Raw genomic sequence first — 21,766 nt, 5'->3', positions numbered from 1 at the left:
TCCCCTGTGGCTTTGCAGGGTACAGGCCCCCTCCTGGCTGCTTTCACAGGCTGCTGTTGAGTGCCTGTAGCTTTTCCAGGCGTATAGCGCAAGCTGTCAGTGGATCTACCATTCTGGGGTCTGGAGGATGGTGGCCCTCTTCTCAAAGCTCCACTTAGCAGTGTCCCAGTAGGGACTCTGTGTGGGGGCTCCCACCCCACATTTCCCTTCCACACTGCCCTAGCAGAGGCTTTCCCTGAGGGCTCCACCCCTGCACAGACTTTTGCCTGAATATCCAGGCATTTCCATACATCCTCTAAAATCTAGGCAGAGATTCCCAAACCTCAATTCTTGCCTTCTGCATACTTGCAGGCCCAACATCATGCAGAAGCTGCCAAGGTATGGGGCTTGCACCCTCTGAAGCAACAGCCTGAGCTGTACCTTGGCCCCTTTTAGCCACAGGTAGAATGGCTGGGAGACAAGGCACCAAGTTCCCCACCTGGACCCAGTCCATGAAACCATTTTTCCCTCCGATGCCTATGGGCCTGTGATAGGAAGGGCTGCCTTGAAAGTCTGTGACATGCCCTGGAGACATTTTCCCCATTGTTTTGGCAATTTACATTTGTCTCCTTGTTACTTATGCATATTTCTGCAGCAGACTTGAATTTCTCCCCAGAAAATGGGTTTTTCTTTTCTACTGCATCTTCAGGCTGCAAATTTTCCAAATCTTTGTGCTCTACTTCCGTTTTAGACATAAGTTCCAATTTCAAACCACCTCTTTGTGAATGCATAAACTGAAAGCACCCAGGTCACCTCTTGAGCTTCTTAGAAATTTATTCCACCAGATGCTCTAAATTCTCTCTTACATTCAAAGTTCCACAGATCTCGAGGGCAGGGGCAAAACGGCACCAGTCTCTTTGCTAAAGCATTGCAACAGTCACCATTATTCCAGTTCCCAACAAGTTCCTCATCTCCATCTGAGACCATCTCAGCCTGGACTTCAATGTTGTTATCACTATCGGCATTTTGGTCAAAGCCGTTCAACAAGTGTCTAGGAAGTTCCAAACTTTCCCACATCTTCCTGTCTTCGGAGCCCTCCAAGTCTCTAGGAAGTTCCAAACTTTTCAACATTTTCCTGTCTTCTTTTGAGTCCTCTAAACTATTCCCTAACCTCTGCCTGTTGTCCAGTTCCAAAGTTGCTTCCATGTTTTTGGGTATCTTTATAGCAGTACCCCATTCTTTGTGATACCAATTTGCTGTATTCATCCATTTTCACACTGCTATGAAGAAAAACCCAAAGTGGGGTGATTTATAAAGAAAAGAGGTTTAATTGACTCACAGTTCTGCAGGGCTGGGGAGGCCTCAGGAAACTTACAATCATTGCAGAAGCCAAAGGAGAAGCAGGCATGTTTTACATGGCAGCAGTTGAGAGAAAGAGAGAATGTGAAGGAAGCAAAGAGAGAAGAGCCCCTTATAAAACCATCAGATCTCATGAGAACTCCCTCACTATCATGAGAACATAACTGGGAAAACCAACCCCATGATCCAATCATCTCCCACCAGATCCATCCCTCAACAAGTGGAGACTATGGGGATTACAATTCAACATGAGATACCAGGGGCACAAAGCTTAACCATATCATAGGGTGAGGAGGGTGACCTGGCAGCACAGACCTCAGTCTGAGGCAAAATTTCTTGGAAGAGCATCTACTTAATGTTTCCTCAAGAATAATAAGCCACATTATTAAAGGCTGCATTAGCAGGCCACATTTTTACAAGAATAGGCCACATACTGCCTGGGCTGGTCTTGAACTCCTGATCTCACGCAAGGTGGAAAGCTTGGGATTAGGAACTCAAGACTAGCCTGGGCAACATGTTGAAACTCCACCTCTACAAAAAACAAAACAAAACAAAACAAAAACAAATAGTCAGGTGTGATGGCATGTGCCTGTAGTCCCAGCTACTCAGGAGGCTGAGGAGGGAGGATTGCTTGAGCCTGGGGGCTTGAGGCTGCAGCGGACTGTGACTGCACCACTGCACTCTAGCCTGGACCACAGAGTGAGACCCTGTCTCAAAAAAAAAAAAAAAGGCAAAAAATGACTATGGAGAACTCTTAGGGAATGGGAGGGGCCACTGGAAAGGAACAGCTTAGTGGAGCTATGAGATGCATTGGGAGAGCTTTTAGTTTCAGCATGACTGGACATTGGGGTGTGAATGGTGAGGAGCTGGAGGGGAGAGGAAGCTCTAGAAGGAAGCTAGATCTGAAAGTCTGCAAGAAGGAATTTGTATTTTACCCTCCAGATGATGAACAGTTAATGAAGGATTTCAAGCAAGGAATAACCTAGGCAGATATGTACTTAATGAGAGCATTTTGACAGTACCATTAAGGATAAAGTGGAATGAGGAGACTGAGACAAGGAAATCTATTAGTAACACAAGAGATGAGGTGAGGGTTTGAATTTCAACAGTGACAATAGTGTTTGAGGCAAAAATATCAAACTGGTCAGTACTAATGACCTAGCATTAGCAATGTAGGGAAAATTGGATAGTAATGGATGGTGGTTCTAGTCACCAAGAAAATAAATATAAGAAAATGGGCAGGTATTAAGAAGAGAAGTGGTGGATTTTGATTTTGACACATGGCTTTCGAGGAGCTTGAGATGACTATAGAATATAGATGTGTGGTAGGTAGTTGGTTTTGAATGGGATATAATTTTAAATGAGAAATGGAAATATGGGAGCCAGTAGCTGAAGCCATGAATTGAATGTTGAGATTGTCTAGGGGACCATTTTTATGTGACAACAAGGGGAAAGTGAGGTGGGGAGAGTGGGGCAGGAAAACTTAATGTTTACATAGATGGACATTTTATAGTTCAAAGGTATTTAAAATACATTATCTTTTTTGATGCCCATAACCATATTATGAAGAAGGCATTATTATGCTCACCTTTTTCCTTTTATTATGAGGACTGAAGCTTGGGGAAATTATGAGACTTCCATAAATAGCAAGGAATAGATCCCAGTCACAAACCAATGTCTTCTGATTACAAGTTTAGTATTCATTTCATTATATCAGAACTGCATTGTGACCACACATAGCTAATTTCATCTAATATCTCATACATGTGTTATACTCGTGACATGGTTGGAAAATTATCTCTCCTTCGATGCTCTCATTGAGACCAAAGGGAAATTTTCTGAAGTTAGTATTATGATAGGTAGGAAATAACAGCTGAGTTTCAGTGGGGGCAGTAACACTGCCTGAAGTAATTTTGAGTTGGTATTTTCAACTGATGTAGTCAGAACTGAATCAGTTCACATTTAAGATGGTAGAAAATACAGTATTAGCCATATTGTGGTTTGCTTTGCTAATGATTTAGCTTCTGCTTAAGTCCCATTTGTTGTGGAAAGATAGATATTTTAAAAATTGACTTAGGTAAAGAAGGAAATGCAAATTAAAATACCACCATCTTACTTAATATGCATCCAATCTTACTGAATCAAAATGTTCTATCTTGAGGGAAGTATCTGACAACCTGTCATGTTCACAAAGGGTAGGTAAATGGGTAGAAAAATGTGTAGTAAAATCTAGCTTGCCCTTACAAAGGGCTGAAAAATATTGGGTGATGTTTCCCTATCTTCCCACCAACAAAGTAGGCAATCTCTGCTATAAACGCATCTGGAAAATAAGTGTCTTAATAAGGAGAAACATTAGTGAGAATTAGCATAGGGCTAATGGCCTAGAATGCATACTTGCCAATTTTGTATTTTTCAGCTACGTTTTTAGAAAGACATTTTAAAAATATTTATGCTGTTTTCTGGAGATTTCTGTGGGTTGAAAGAGAGTCACCAATTTATTCTGCTGCGTTTTTGACCATGTGGCATTTAATATGCAAAACAATAGTGTTCTAATGTTGGTGAGGGCAAAGTAGAATATAATTATAAAAGACAAGAAAATGGCTCTCTTCTAAATATGGCTATTGCCTAAGTACAGTTGGCTGATCATAAAATGTGCAATTCAAACTTTCATATCGATATTTTTGATTGACGGTACCCTTGGGTTAGTGGAGTGAGCTTCATTTATTAAGAAGTGATAGAAAGTCAGGTTGATTGTCTGGGCAGGTGGACACTTGCTTGAAGGATAATGCTAAAAAGGCAAGAGAATAGAAAAGCTAGTCCCTATGATGACTGTAGACCACTACAGTTGCCTACCTGATAGACACAGGGTAGCAAAAAATCGGAACAGACCTCACTGTAGATTCTATCAGGTTTTAAATATTTTTGCTTTAATCTTTCCAGCATTCATCTTTTTCATTCACCAAATACAAGAAAATGGTGTGTAAACAATGTCTTCCATGGAAGAAAATGTGGCTGATTGTGCAATATAAGAAACACTATTTGTAATCCTCTCCATTTTCCCTACTGCTTATATCTTCGTGAGCACAGGCAAGGATTTGTGTATTAAAACTGACTCGAGTGATAAAATGTTTGTTTATTCAATTTCAGAAAGAATGTTTATTTTTCTGTGGCTATAGGGCCAAAGATTATGCTAATATGTTCCATATATATATATAAAGACAGGCTACCATTAAGGCAATCTCTAGATGCTCAGTTCTCTCTGTCACATAAGAAGGCTGAGCAAGGGCTTGTGCAATATTTTGCAGTCATATTTACTGCCATATGGCCATTTACAAATTACATTGTGTTGTAAGTTGAGATTGTCTGAAGGAGTTTGGCTAACTTCCAACTTGGGAATACCTTTCACAGAGGCTGATGCTAATGGGAATGTGATTGTCTGGTAATGTAACAGCGTTAATATTGTTTTTATTGAGTTAGCTGGACTACTAGCTATTGTATGCTGGAGAAAATACAGTTTATGGTACAATGATCTAATGTTGATAGCTTGCCAGACATCTCTCTTGCTAAGCATGTAATTCATCTAAGTAACCCCGGCTGTGTGATTTTTTTTTTTTCCTGTGGTCTGAACCACTTCTTAGCAAAGGTCTCAAAAATTGACATTAAAATAAGCAGGGAGATAAAAATGTTTATCTTATTCTATAGCCACATTTTATATATTTTATAGTTACTATTTTTATGTGTGTTCACAAAACAAAGCTAGTGTGCAAATTAAAAATGTAAATTCATCTAAGAATGTTAGTTTCTATTCAGAATGTTCGTTTCTGAATCAGAAACTCTAAGGACAGGCCAAGAATTACATGTTTTAACAAGATTTCTACAGGATTTTCATACTCATTCGAGTTTGAAAACCATTGCTTTAGACCTCTACTTTTTAATAGTTATTGAAATACAACAAAAGATGAAATATAATAACTTTGGAATTATAAACATGTCGTCTTACTTGATACTTCCATAGAAGATTCTAAGATGAGATCTCAAAGTCATCTACATAAACCAATTAAAATATACCTCACATAGTGTTGAAATTGATGGTTACTTTCATACCTATTTAACAAATGGAGAGAACAAGGATTTTTTAAAACTTATTTCCTCAGGGGCATAAAGTGAGCTTATTATAAGAAAGAAATGTCTGATTTTAACCAGTCATCCTGTACTCTACTATGTCCCAATGATTAAGACTAACAACAATAACAACACAAAACAAAACAGAATTCCTCATACACTGGCATTTTTATCACACTTTTATGTCCCAGCGTATGAAGTTAGACCCGAAAGAAATAGTTTTTGGAATATGAATATTTATAGAAAGTATTAATTACCAAGTAAACTCCTTGATATATGAAAATGAAAATATACTCTTTGTTTTTCCTTTTACACTCCCTAAAAGGAGTGTAATCTTATGTTTCATGTGATCACCAGCCCTAGAGATTGGAAATGACCGTGATGGGAGACTGCTGCTCTAAATTAAACAAAGTAAAATGGAGTGACCCTCTGGAGATACCTCGTCTGTACTTTGCTGATAATGTTGCATAGCTAAATATGGCTTTCAAAAGGATAAATGAGTGTCATCTCTTTTCTCTTCTCTATGTAATCATGCTGTTGATATTTTCTAGTATTTAAGTTTCTTTGCTAGTCAGAAGGCAGTACCATATGTGATAAGTCACATCCATAGCAATTTTTTAATCAATGTAGTTTGTGAATACTAAATGTGGAAGAGAAAATAACTGGGGGTCTTACCTTCCTGCCAGAGCCAGCAGTGTTAAGTTTCATGATATTAAAAAAAAAATAAAAATGGAATTGTCAGGGCTGTAAGTCAGCAGCCGAAGCAGGAATGACTGCAACTTAGGGACTATAAATTTTGGAGTGTGAATGTGACTTACCATACATGAATTTTTTAAAAAATTAAAATATTTAAAGTATCCAGCCTGGATACAGTTTATCCTGAGCTACTGAAAATTTATTTTCAATATATTTTGGCTACTTCTGAAGTAACCTGAGATGTAAGATAGAAGCCAGAACTAGTGCAAGTGTAAGCAAATGTGTAAAACCAGCATGATCATTTATGTCTGACCCAATATTTTCTATTCAATTTAGCTATGTGTTTTTCTTCAACATTTTCACTAACTCTTAAAATTCATTCATAGCTAGCACCTATTTCAAAAGTGGCTACTCCCTAGCTGAAGGAACAGGCAAGTTCAAGCTTTCTTATTTTTTGAATGTCACACATATAAGAAAAATAAAGAATGACTTTTGCAAATGTATGCCACAAAATTACTAGCAATTCCCTCAAATATACAAAATCTATAGAAGTATAATACTGGCAACTGAAATTCCATCTTCATTTAATAACTGGATTTTGTAACTGAAAATCAAGGAACCAATTATGTCACTGGTTTCAGAGCAATTGCCCCAAAAGGTGAGTACTGGATGCTTCAAAACTTTCAGGGGGAAAATAAATGAATCAAGTGATTATTATTTAGTGTTTATCACACAGAGTTCGCGAGTAGCCGTGTTAGCTGAGTATTAGCCATAATCCATCTCTTGCTATAGGGAATGGAAATGTATAGAGTATTTTATAAATCAAAAATTTTATTTCTATTTAGAGCTTTCTAGCTGTTATATCTTCTCTAAGACTCTTTCCACTTCTGAAAATCTTATAATTACAGCTGGACCTCAGGAAAACATGAAGTCACTTGAGGGAAGGTACAGATGGTTACTATCACAGGAACATTTGACATCTTGCCTTTAGTTGAATAAACCGGTAGGTTTTATAATAAACATCAATAGCATTGAAATTTGAAACTAAATTTGAAACTGAAGCAACTATTGGTTCTTATGGACTAAGACCACTGATCAACCAGAAACTCTACACTTTGTTTGTACCTGTTTTGTTGTGTTATTGATATTGTCTACAGACATACACATTCTAGGTTAGCTTCTGAACTAATATCTTCTAAGAATTTAAACACAAAAATTTTTCCTAAAAAATAAGCTAGTATTACTTCTTTTTTTCCTATGAGCTTCTGAAGATAAAATGTTTTAATTGTAAGTATAACAAGATTACTAATACAAGATTAGTAACAAGATTACTAATACAATTTTCTGATGCCAGAATTGGACATTTTTTTCCATTTTTAATACATGCTCTCTTTTGCTTCAGGTTTTCAAAAATCTGTTCAGTATTCCACATGTTTCTGATATTTACATCTCATAAAGAATAAATCTGGAATGGAGTAAAAAAAAGGAGTTAAGTCCTAAATTATTCCCTATTGATATTGTCCTAATGTGAGGTTCTTCTCAAGGCTGAATTGGAATTCCAGTTCAAAATTGCTACTTAAAAGGGCTTATAACTATATTACTGCACTGAAAAAGTCTGTGAACTGGAAGATAAGTATATGGGCTGCACCTCCACTGCCCTTTGGTTTACAGGGTTCACATCTCATTGGAAAGTGGAGGGCACTATTGCCTGAGGACATTTGCCCTGTGCTCTTGATACTTGTCACATATAATGTACTGTGTTACATATATGAATTCATGTCAGAATCTGCCATTCCACAGTAAGGCAGAAATTTATGCAAATTATGTTTGCTCATGTTGAATGGTTAAATTCTTTGTGGGTCTGAAATGTGATACTTCTTTTAAAATGTATATGTGAAACAGGTTTGGAAATGTGGTAAGTTTGCAAATTTATACACTACACTCAGATGTACAAAAATTCCTCTGTAACTGATTTGAACTTTCTCATAACCTCTATCCACAGGGTGTTAGATAATATGTAAACTTACTAAGTTAATGTATTTCAGTCTCTTCTGGCTTAAGCCTCTCTCCTTTTGGATAAATATTGAGGCTACAGAGCTCATCTCTATTTCAGAGATGTTTCTTTCTTTGCAAATTCCCAAGATACCGTGTGGGCTCGAGGGGGAGACTGCTGACCCCTTTCTCAGTGTGAGGGTCAGGAGCTTAGCTCTCACACAGGCCCCTGTGAGGCCCTTTTGATTCCTTGCTGGTCTCTGTGACAAGGCTTTTGTTGCAGCTGCTCATCAGGCATCCTGTTGTCATTTCCGGCAGAGTTAGGAAAGTTGGTGACATTTGGAGTACTTCCTGGGCTAAGTTGGCCTCTCCTAGGCTTGCCTTGTTTCTCTGACTCCTTTGAGGCTTAACCAAGTTCTACATTTGCTGACTTAGGCTTTTCTTCTCCACCCTGACATAGGTTCATCATGATATTTACCTCAGTGTCCCTACAGTAGGCAGGCTAGTTCTGACCTCTCAGCTACTTCCGATGCCTCCACTGGGAATATCAAACCCCATGGAAGGTGAGGAATTTCTGCAGCACTAGTCCCAGATCATCCTTTCTCTATTCCTCCCATGCCACTGGTTCTATGCAGTGGCTGGTACATGGTGATGGGAGGCCTTCTAGAAGATGTTTTCCCAGTAGGGCATAAGATCCCTTATAGGGACCTAAGCTCCTTGGATTGCCTTCCTCCTAAACTATCTAGAACTTTCTAGACTATCTAGAAACTTTCTACTCAAGCATGTGAGGTGGGCAGAGAATGAGATTAGCATCCCTCTTTTTATCTTTCTTCTTTTGCCCTCTACCCTTGCAAAAACTCCTATTTTTTTTTTTTTTTTGTCATCAGGAATATTTTCTGTGTCATATTTTCTCCTTCCAAGATAGCATTTCCAGGGATGTACTTACTGAGAAGGAAACGATGTCAGGAAATATTAGAAAATATTGTCCTCATTTTTTACAATATCAAACTGACAGAAATCACTGGATCATATCTTAGAAAAAAATTTCTAGTGCCATTAAGTTGATATATTTTTATATATTATATGTTTTAGTTCAATAGTTACTAAAGTGCCCCAATCATGAGCAAAGTAAAGAAAATTTTAGGCTTTTGAAATTTTAATGGCAACAGTTAGGAAAGCCTATTAAAAGATGCTTTTCTGAGACCTATAAGTGTCATAAATGTATGCTACATGATTGAGTTTTGAAAAATATTTTTAATAATATTTATTTGATGCTTTTTACTTTTCAAAGTACTTTAGTATTCATTGTCTTATTTGATCTTCACAACATTCTTGTGATGTAGGCAAGGTAGATGTTATTCTGTTTTCTAGATGAGGAAATTAAAATATTAAGTGAATTGCTTTGAATCACGTGGGACCTTGACATTTATGTTGGAGCTAGAAGGAACTGTATTCTCAATTCTGCTTCTGGCTTGGTGTTCTTTCCTTGAAACTGTATTTGTAATGTATTACTTAAGAAATTTTTTAAAAAGAGAGAAAAATCAAACCACCTTTTACTTGTCTTCTTATAAAGAGAGTCACTAATATACTTGTGTCTCCTGCATAGGGCTTAAATGTCTGTGCAAGAGTCTTTAACACAGTGGGCATACACTTGTCCCAAAGGCACACGAGCTTCTTTCCCTATCATTCTGATAGTCCTGTCCTGCACACTCGCAGGCTTCTCCAGTCATTCTCATCTCCTCTTTTCTTGAATCATCTACTCGTTTATTGTCTTTGTTTATCTCTTGGCCATGATATTTTGTGTTGCCACTCCAACCCCAAAAGAAGTCAGAACCTTTGACTTCTGTCTTTTCTCCATGATAATGTTTAATAGTTTTCTTGATTACAGCATTTTCACTTGTTCTAGTCATACTATTGCTAAATCTACCACACAATTGTATAGGCCTGTATTAGTCTGGGTTTTCTAAGGGGAAATAACTAATTGGATAGATGAATATGTGAAGGGAAGTTTATTAAGGAGTATTGACTCACAAGATCACAAGGTGAAGTCCCACAATAGGCCGTCTGCATGCTGAGCAGCAAGGAAGCCAGTCCAAGTCCCAAAACCTCAAAAGTAGGGAAGCTGATAGCACAGCCTTCCATCTGTGGCCAAAGGTGCAAGAACCACTGGCAAATCGCTGATGTGAGTCCAAGAGTCCAAAAGCTGAAGAACTTGGAGTCTGATGTTCGAGGGCAGGAAGCATCCAGCACAGGAGAAAGATGGAGGCCAGAAGACTCAGCCAAGTCTGTTCTTTCCTTGCCTGATTTTATGCCAGCAGTTGATTAGACGGTGCCCACCTAGATTGAGGGTGGGTCTGCTTCTCCCAATCCAGTGACTCAAATGTTAATCTCCTTTGGCAACACCCTTATAGACATACCCCCCAAAAATAGTTTGCATCCTTCAATCCAATCAAGTCCACACTCAATATTAACCATCACAAGACCCTTGATATCCTACACAATTTCTCATGAACTAATTCTCATTTGATCTAATCAGGTATAAATGTAAATTATTTTAGAAAAAAATGTTTTATTTCATGACTTAGGCAAATTGTTACATTTATAGACCATGTTGGCCTGGATGACTGAATATGCTGAGAATGTTCAGTACTGATAGCTTTCTTTAGTTTTGGTCAATCTTGGAAACCAGCACATTATTCAGAGTGAACAGTAATTCATCAGAGTGAATAGAAAGAAGACTGATTAAATTGAATTTATCATCCTCAAATAGGGGGCTTAGTAAATAGCCCCCTATTTGATGGCACACTTAAATAGGGGGCTATTTACTAAGGTGTGGGCAGAATTTAAGTTCTCTAACAAGACACGGGATGGTAGGCAGCTTTCAAGATGACCCCAATGATCCTGATCTTGTGCTATTCACTACCTCATGTAATCTCCTCCCCTTGATTAAGTTGTATACAACCAACAGAATATCTCAACTTTGAGGGTACGCCACTTCTAAGATTAAATTACAAAAGACTCTGACTTATGTCTTGCTAGCAGACACTTGCCCTCGCTGGCTTTGAGGCAGCAAGTTGCCATGCTGGAGAGTGCTACACGGCAAGGGATTGAGGATACCCTCTGGTCAATAGCCAGAAAGGAACTGAGCCCCTCAGTCCTACAATCCAAAAGGAAATAAATACAGCAACAATGAATTTGAACTAAATCCTTCCTTAGTGGAGCTTTCAGATGAGCACCAGCCCTGGCCAATACCTTGATTGCTTCTGCTGGGACACCCAGAGTCAGAAGATACAGCTAAACCATGCCTGATTCCTGACCCATAGAAACTTTGAGATAATTAATGTGTGTTGGTTTAAGCCACTACATTCATGTTAACTGGTTATGCTGCAATTGATACTTAATACAGATGATGACACTTGGGAGCCACTACCATCCAGGTCTGGGCGGGGAAGGAGACAAAGCAGTTACCAGACTCCAGATGGCAGCTTTATGGAGAGGGACTGGAGCTGTAGCTGTTGGGAGAGGAACAAACAAGTTAAAGCAACTTAGCAGGAGGGAACTGGCAGAATACTTAGTGGCCTTAATCTTCCACTGTCCTTGCATTCCTTCCAGAGCTTTATTTTGACCTACCTGAACCAGATGTGAGAGGAGACTCACTGTTGCTGTCTCTGTGGGCGATCTTCCTGGGCACTAAGCAGAATGAACAGTGTATCCATTTGTTAGGGCTGCTGTAACAAAGTACTACAAAACAGGTGGCTTAAAACAACAGGAATTTATTGTCTTAGGGCAGCATTTTCCACCCCTTGGACTATGGACCGGTAGGGGTCTGTGGCTGGTTAGGAACTGGGCTGCACGTCAGGACGTGAGTAGTGGGTGAGCAAGCATTACCACCTGAGCTCCACCTCCTGTCAGATCAGCTGGCCATTAGATTTCCATAAAAGCACGAACCCTATGGTGAACTGCGCAAGCGAGGAATCTAGGTTGCACGCTCCTTATGAGAAGCTAGTGCCTGATGACCTGAGGTGAAGCAGTTTCATCCTGAAACCATCCCCACAACCCCACAGTTCATGAAAAAATTGTCTTCCATGGAACCAGTCCCTGGTGCCAAAAAGGTTAGGGACTGCTGTCTTAGGGTTCTGTAGGTTAGAAGCTTGAAATCAGGGTTTCAACAGGACTATATTTCCTCTGAAGCCTAGAGAAGAGAATCCTTCCTCACCTCTTCTTAGATTCTGATGGTTTGCAGTGATCTTTGATGGTCCTTGCTTTGCAGCTGCTGCTGAGACATCTGGCTCTGTCATCTCATAGTGCTTTACCCCCATGTGTCTGTGTCTTTTCTCTTCTTTTATAAGGACCCCAATCATATGCATTAGGGCTCACTCAAATCCAGTATGACCTCATCTTAAACTTGATTACATCTGCAAAGACCCTATTTCCAAATAAGGTCACACTCACAGTTACTGGGGGTTTGGATTTAAACATACCTTTTTGCAGGACACAAAGCCATAATTGAGGAAGCAGAGTACATTAGGAAGGACAAACAGAAGAGATCCAGCATATAACACCATGGGAAGAGAAAGGTATGTATGGGGTATTTATTTATAATGTTGATATTAAACATAAGCTTGCAACTAATTCATTGAATGAAATGAGCATTTTCTTATCTTCTTTGAGAACAGATTTCTTTTGTAATCTATGCTTTGTGGAGAAAAGGCTATCAAAGCTGAATAACTGGTGCAGGCTGTCTCAACACAGAAGACAAGTTTGTTGCCTTTATTGTACTGCCCTAGGCTTTGGAATTGGCATGCTCTTTATAAATCTCCCCAAACCACTAAAATAAGACTCATGCAATTTTGGATGTTATAGGAAGAGGGAACTATATCAACCGTGGTAACTACATCTTACATGGCAGAATATTTAGACTTGTGAAATGTATTTTATAAAGTACCACGCATTATTCAAGCTTTGCATTTATTTTCCTTTTAATATTACCTGTTTAGATTAGAAATAATCATAACTTTCAGGAAAAATGTTTCACAATTTTGTGATGATTTCTAAAAATTTTACATAGATATTTCATGGCATTCAAAGAAAAGTATCTGCAGTTTAGCCACTACACTTTTTCCTCATAAACTCTAAAGATGATTTTTTTTTTCTGGTAAAAATAATTGAGCAAATTTCAGTGGCATGAGAGAATAGGCAATATCTCATTCTCGAATCATTAGAACTTTCATATTTAAATTTTAATTGCTTAATCTGGAAGACAACTTTGATGATTTAAGGTTGTAGTGAAAAGCACTGCAAGCCTTCAAACCTACAATCAATTTACAAAAATATGCCAGTTCTGAATTTATTGACCATCTGTCAGTCTTCCCTCACTCCTAGCTAGCTGTCAGTGTTTATTATTTGATGCAGTATGTAATGAGTCACTGCAAGGAACAACTCATATCTATAGCACAATGATTAATGGGGTCATTGTCTACCCACAATCACCTCAGCCATCATTCTTTCCTTCCAGGCATGGGTAAATGGCAATATCCAAATCAAACGGAGATTCCCAGAGCCATCCTGAAGCACAAAGTTACTTGTGTACTGCACTAATTTGATTGGCATGTAATAAATTCAGCTACACCCAGTCAAACCTCTTCTATGACAATGCTTGCAAATGTTAAATCCATAATAATTTTAAAAGACATCCTAAATAAGCCCATCTAGAGCTTGTTTTTTTTTTACACACAAATACACTCATACACACACCCATGTAATTATTATTTGCTTATAATGTAGTATTTAAAATAATTAAAACTGAAACCGACAAAGTCAAATTTTAGGACCATATTGACTCTGATCTACTTTTTATTAGATACCACAGATAGATTTAAAGCATACAGGTGACACTCTCATTGCGAGACAGTCTTTTATAGTAGGAAAGGCATGGACATTTGAGTCAGGCAGACCAGAATCTACTGCTGATGAGCTGCGATGCATTGGACAGCTACCATTCTTCTTTCATCTTCAGCATCTTTGCATATAAAATATGGATAATGTTCACTACCTGGTATGCTTGTTGGTAATATCACATGAGATAATACTGCAAACGTCTGTTCTCGATCATGGTATTGGCGGCAACAAGAAATAGAGTGCAGAAATCAGGAGAAAAGGAGTTGGAAAAAAATTCAAAGCCCAAAGCTCCACTAGGTTATCTTCTAGCTTGGTAAGAAAGTTCTATGATTTATGCCTTTTAGAATATTGAGCTATTAATTTTAGGACAAGAATCCCTAGGACTTAGGTTGTGATAGTGGATAGTTGCTTTAACCTATTTGGGGGAGACAAAAGTGCTTGGGAGAGAGAACAAAATAGATAAAATGCATAAGAAGATATCTGTCTATCTATCTCTCTCTCCATCCATCTATCTATCATGTGTTATGGTGCAAAGGCATATATTTGGAATATATCTATATGTGTACTATTTTAAAAATAGAAGCAGAGCTTTCATATAGGAGACTGAAGGCATCCTGAGAAGTAGGTGATGAAAAACAGAAAGAGCACTTTGGGAGGCCAAGGCAGGCAGATCACTTGAGCCCAGGAGTTCAAGACCAGCCTGGGCAATATGGTGAAATCCTGTCTCTACAAAAAATACAAAATTTAGCCCAGCTGTGGTGGCATGTGCCTGTAGTAGTAGCTACTCCAGAGCCTGAAGTGTGAGGATTGCTTGAGCCTGGGAGGTCAAGGCTGCAGTCAGCTGTGATCATGCCACTGCACTCCAGCCTGGGCGACAGAAGGAGACTCTGTCTTAAAAAACAAACAAAGCAGAAGGAACAAATATGGCTGGACCTAGGTGAGAGTTATATCCATATCAAAAGATGACTGTAGAAGGTGTCTTTAAAATGGCTTGACCTATTAACACATCCCTAGACCCTTCAGCAATGCGTGACAATGACCTGGCTACGAGATAAGTGATGGTTATTACCTAGATACATCTGTACAAATTTTAGAGTGTACTCTAAGCAGGTAATGAAAGTAGCATGGCAGAAAAAGTTTGGTCCAGGATGCGGATGCCTGCTCATTTTGGCAGGGGTGACTGAGAATTAGATGTATGGTTTCTCTAAATGGAAAAAATCCACACTTTGCGGTAAAATAGTTTGTCTTTAGGCTTTGTGCACCTAGTGAGCTGCCTGAATTTGGTGTTAGACATATAAGTTATTAGATAAAACTAAAAACTAAATATTCGATATAATTTAATGATTTGAGTTTGAGTCATTCCATCATTCACTTTAATATCCTGGTCCCTAGAATCATCACTTTGAGTGTTTGCCTTTATGATTGTATCTTGCTCACATTTTCTTAATATTCAAATGGAAAAGGTTGAATTTTTTGATTGGCAGCTCATATCTAACAGTATTTTTCTATCAAGTAAACCTCTAAGAATTTGGTCCAAAATTATTAGAGCCCTTTCTACCTGAATAGCCCCGATATTTGGCTTGAAGCCTGCAGAAATGTCCAATGCAGAACTCAGGAAGTAATACATTCCAAGAGAAACTGATGGTGAAGTGGAGTTATCACCAGGGCAAGGTCTGCTGACTCTCTATTATCAGACCTCAGCGTCTTGGTGAATTTACCAGGGCCTGGGATGATAGCTTTGCTGATCCAGTGGTTCAGAAACTTGATTTTTGTTAGTTTTGTAGCGAAATCAGAACATGAAGGAGTTGTTTCATATTAACCAAACTCACATAAGGATAAAATATTCACCGGAATGCATCTTATTGATATTGTGAAAATTATCAGGCAGATTAGAATGTCTGTGCAGTGCCTGTGAAAGCAAATTATTATGGAAGCCAAATTATAATAATAAGGCAGTTTGGGGATAATAAAAAAGAGAAAAATTTAGTTGAGTAATGCAAATGTTTACTAACATAAAGGAAATACATGCAGGCTATGTGTAGTAAAATATTATGATTTGGATGTTGATAATTTGAATCAGGGAAATTTCAGTTTTTGATTATGACTAAATGGTACTCTGAGAAGGGGCTAGGCTAGAGTTACACATCATTTGGATATAATGTGCTAAGTGGAACTATAATCAGAATTTCAGAAATATAATAAGAATCAAAACACTTTTTCTTTACAATAAATAGAATTTTAAGTCTTAAAGTAACCATAAAAGATCACATGATCCAACTGTCTCATTTTACAGATAAATAACCATGGTGAGTGATGGTTATGTTACTCACACAAGATCACATAACTAATTAGTATTGAGCTCCATCTGGACACTGGTCTCCTGACTATTAGGTACCAGTGCTTTACTCCATCTATTTATCCAAATCATCTCTAATCTATATAGACAGCAAAATGCCATCGAGCAGGACCAATTAGTTTGTTTTACTATAAATGTTTAAAAGCTGAAAATTTAATTTATCAACAATTAATATGTAATTAAGACTTTTCACTATTATTTTATTCAGTAAAATGTTGCTCTACAACAAAGAAGTATATAAACTACCCGATATCATAAAATAGTAGAATTTTCAAATGTTCTTATTACTCATTTGGTGCTCCATTGTACTGTTCAGAAAATTAGTACTGGGAATTAGGAGTAAAGTAGTATTATAAAAGCCAAAATATATGAACCTTAAGAAAGAAGAGTATAAATTCAAAATTTAAAAAAAACTGAACTTCCAAGCATATAGAAAAGCACCTTCGAAGATATTTCTTCACATATTTTCTAGTGATAAGGAGTTTTTCTCTGGATTCTTTACCCTTAACCAATAACAAATCTACTTTCACTAATATATAGTGATTTTTTTTTAGTTTTCTTTTGATCTTCACAGTGAAGATAGGCCCATAGATTCCTTCAGAAACAAGATGACTTAAAAAAAAGAAGAAAAATAGAAGCACAGGGTGTGTTAGTAAATAAATATATTTAGACACCATTCTCTTACTTCTCAGGGTCACTCAGACAATGTTATTTGGCTAATTTTGTTCTTAGTGTGTTCTATTCTCCTGTTCCCTATCAGAGACAGTCATTTTTGTGAGGATTTAGTGTTCTTTGTGAAGTTTTAATGCAGTTCTAAAAATACATTTTAAACAGATACTGTTTTTATGATGATAACATAGCTTGATAAAAGGCATATTTAACAGATAAAAAACATTTTCCTCTGATGCCTAAATGGGTTGTTTCTCTTAACATTGGTTGTTAGATGAATCAATGAAATATTAGTTTGTTCATAATTAACAGTAAATGTTATTATATGATTATGTCTAATAAATGTAGAAGTGATTAGAAATCATCATTTGGCAGTTTCCATAGCAATAACTGTTTTAGGTAAAATCATTGCATGGTGGGACTAGTGGACAAAAATATAGTGAGCAACAGAGAATTTACTTAGTCTTAAAATATCTCCTCACAGATGTTTATTGGTTATAAAAGGAAACTGAATAATTCTATAGTGGAGATTATTCACACACCACCTTAATCTAGTGGTCAAAGTTAATATCATTATTAGTGGGACAAATTGACTTTATATGTCTCCTAATATGATGCATTGAGAAGGACGCAATATCACTCTTGTATTGCTTTGCCAAGAGGGCATAAACTGATGTAAACATGAGAAAAAAATGGACAAACCAAAATTGAGAAACAGTCTACAAAATGCAGACCTGTATTCTTCAAATGTCAAGGTTGAGAAAGACAAAGAAAGGTAGGGAAATTTTTCTAGACTGAAGGAACTAAAGAAACATAACTTGCAAATGGAGTGTGTGGGCCTAAATTAAATTTGGGGCTAGAAAACATTTTGTTTTCTTTTGCTATGAAGGACATTAGTGGAACAACTGATGAAATGAGTAAGTCTATAGATTATGTTATAATACTGTATCAATGTTTGTTTCTAATTTTGATAATTCTACTCTGGTTGTGTAAGTGAATGTTACTGTTCTTGAGAAATGCTACAGTCTGTAGGAGTGAAGGAATGTTATGTCTGATAATTACTTTTAAAATGTAGAGATTTTATTTTTGATATATTGTTTATATGAGAACACTATATATAAAATAATCTGAGGAATCAGAGCAAAGGCTATGAGAGAACTTGTATTGCTTTACAACTTTTCTCTAAGTCTTAAATTATTTCAAACAAACAGTTAAGGAGTTATTACATGGTTGGCATCTAACGTATTTTTATTGTAATTTATTTGACTAAAACAACATTTATTGAGTGCCTACTAAGGACCAGAAGCTGTGCTGCAATTTCCATAAATTATTTCAAGTGGTCTTCACATGACCCTGTGAGTAGGTCATTGTTATAACAATTTCACAGTTAAGGACACTCATGCTTAGGGAATAACCACTTAACTGAGACCTGTGAAGTCACATAGCCAGAAAATGGCAGATAAGATTTGAACTGGGGTGGCCTAATTTTATTTCCATCACTCTTCACTATACCAGACCATCAATCTATATTGTAGCAAATAATTGCATCTTCTAAGAGTAATGAATGACTTTAGAGATAACTGTGTAGAGAGTTCTATCAAAGAGTGGCTTCTTTCTCCTGTGTTAGAATGTCGTTATTGAAATTGTAGATCCCCAAAATTTGTGAATTTCTTGGACAAGGAGTGCTTTCTCCTGTTGTATGTTTTTGAAGCATCTAGAGAAGTATCTGGCACATAGTACTATTTTGAATATTTGTTGAATAAATCAATGAAAGTGAAACAAAAGTTTGATACAAGAAGTATAGAGACACGGTGGAGAACAGGCCAGGGAGGTTATCAGAGGACTCTGTTAATAACAGCATAAGAATTAAAGGAAGTAAAAACTAGATGAAGATTTCCATTTCCAGTGAATGGAAGCAGCTTCTCCCTGTGACGGTACAGAGTTTATTTTGGCATCTGCCCCTTGAAGTGGGGAGTAAAGTAAGGCAAACTCACCATGAGTCACACAGCCCCTCAAAGGCATGCATCAGGCAGCAACCTGAACTGACAGAGACAGCCAAGAGGAGAGATCAGTTTTGAGATGAGAATTGAAGGGAATTGCTGGGTCCTCTTTCTGTAGTGGAGTCCTGGAAATTTCTGGAACACTGAACACAGATTTAGAGGGTCATCCAAGGCCTCCATTTTTTTCTGGGTAGCAGAGAACATCATTGCTTGTTGTAATGTGATAAATGAATTTGGAGGCCAAAGGCACCCATAATTTTCACTGTTTTTATGCATTCTTTTTCTTATAAGTCAGACATCTGTGTAATCTGTGACTTTGTTGTTATTTAAACAAAACTTCTTCATATGGTTTCATTTTTAAAAGTTAATCACTCAAATAATGGGAAAGGTGGGGTGAAACAGGGATGGCATAATATTATTTGCCTGTGGAAGTTTGTGAAAAATTGGATGTGTGGACGTTTTATAAGTGAATGAATTCTAATCATGTTAGACATTGTTTATAGAGTTAGGCATAGGCGAAGCTCTTTGCATTTTTAGGGTGTCATTCTGTGGCCAATGTACTAAAGAATGACTACATTCCTTATCACTCTTTTAGCATTGGATGGCTGTTATGGATATCAAGTCCTTTTCCAAAGCAACAAGTAAAGTGGCTTCCACATGGAGAAATTTTCCTGTGGTTATTCTATGCACTCCAAGTGTAACCTTGAAATTAATGACAACACAGTGCTAGCAACACCCAGACGACAGTATGTACAAGAGCCTGGGCGTGGAACATTTTGGTTCAATCATGTAATCTCTCTTATTATTTTTGATATCAACTTGAATAAAAAACAAAAACAAGCAAACAAAAAAGAGCTATTTCAACCACAGTTGAAATTGAATGGTCAACTCATGATAGGCATTGCAACAATCTACAGTTCAGTTAGAGATTCCATTTACTTACCAGTATTACAATATTTCACCATTGATACCTTTCTATGGTAGGCACAGTCCTTTTGCAAGTGAAATATTTCTAAGTCTGAAAGTAAAATTCCACTGAAAATAGTTTCAATGGCATCCATTATTTTTAGAAATAAAATGCAATTTATGACAATGTTTTCATGAAATAAGCAATGAAATGTTCCACTTCTATTTGCTGAATCATAGTGTACTTTTGGATACCAGTTCAGTAGGGCAGATACAACACAGTGATATGCTCTAATAACATTGGTGACATCACCTACATCAATAGGTTTATCTAAGGGAGAAAAATTTAGGAAAAAATCAGCGAGACGTGTTGTGAATCCACTAGAATTGAGAAAATCAGCTGCTTGTCTTAGCCATATAACTAACTGGTTTATGAATTTAGTAAGGAACACTTTATCTGTGTTTCGTATCATTAAAATGTTGGGGATTTTATAAGAGCTCAAAAGACTCCTACCAGATTGTAAATACAGTCATGCATCACTTAAAGACAAGGATGCATTCTGAGAAATGGTCATTAGGCAATTTTGTCATTGTGTGAACATCATAGAACATACTTAACAGACCTAGATAGTATAGTCTACTACACACCTAGGCTATATGGTATAGTCTGTTACTCCTAGGCTACAAACCTGTACATCATGTTATTGTACTGAATATTGTAGACAATTGTAACACAGTGGTAATTATGTGTGCATTTAAACATATCTAAACGTAGAAAAGGTACAGTAAAAATATGGTATAAAACATCAAAATGGTATACCTGTATAGTGTACTTAGCATGAATGGAACTTGCAGGACTGGAAGTTGCTCTGGGCAAGTTAGTGAGTGAGTGGTGAGTGAACGTGAAGGCCTAGGACATTACTATACACTACTGTAGACTTTATAAGCACTGTATACTTAGACTAAACTGAATTTATAAAAATACTTCTTCTTTCTTCAATAAGAAGTTACCCCTAGCTTACTGTAAAGTTTTTACTTTATAAACTTTTTAATTCTTTAAAACTTTTGGACTCTTTAGTAATAATACTTAGCTTAAAATACAAACACATTTTATAACTGTACAAAAATATTTTCTTCATACCGTTATTCTATAAGCTTTTTAAAGTTTTATTTTTAGTTTTACTGTTTAAACTTTTTTGTTAAAAACTAAGACACAAACTCATACATTAGCCTAGGCCTAGACAGGGTCAGCATCATGAATACCACTGTCTTTCACCTCCACATCTTGTCCCACTAGAAGGTCTTAAAGGGCAATAACACATATGGAGCTGTCAACTCCTATGATAACAACGCCTTCTTCTGGAATCCCTCCTGAAGGACCTGCCTGAGACTGTTTTACAAGTTAGCTTTTTTTTTAATAAGTAGAAGGAGTATACTCTAAAATTATGATAAAATATAGTTTAGTAAAGATACAAACTTGTAACATAGTCGTTTGTTATCAAGTACATAATTGTATGTGTAAAACTTTTTATGACTGGCAGCACAGTAGGTTTGTTTATACCAGCACTGCCACAAAAATGTGAGTGAGTAATGTGTTGTGCTATGACATTACTGTGGCTACAGCTCACTAGGCTCTAGGAACTTTTCAGCTTTGTTATAATCTTATGAGTCACTGGTATACAAGAGATCTGTTGCTGACTGAGACATTGTTATGTGGTGCATAACTGTGCTATAATGCTAAGGGTGTCTTCGATGAAATACAATAGTTTGAAAAATGATGGAATGAGAT

This window comes from Pan troglodytes, chromosome 14 (genome assembly GCF_028858775.2).
Source record: "Pan troglodytes isolate AG18354 chromosome 14, NHGRI_mPanTro3-v2.0_pri, whole genome shotgun sequence".
Lineage (NCBI taxonomy): Eukaryota > Metazoa > Chordata > Mammalia > Primates > Hominidae > Pan > Pan troglodytes.
This window is presented reverse-complemented; position numbering follows the sequence as displayed.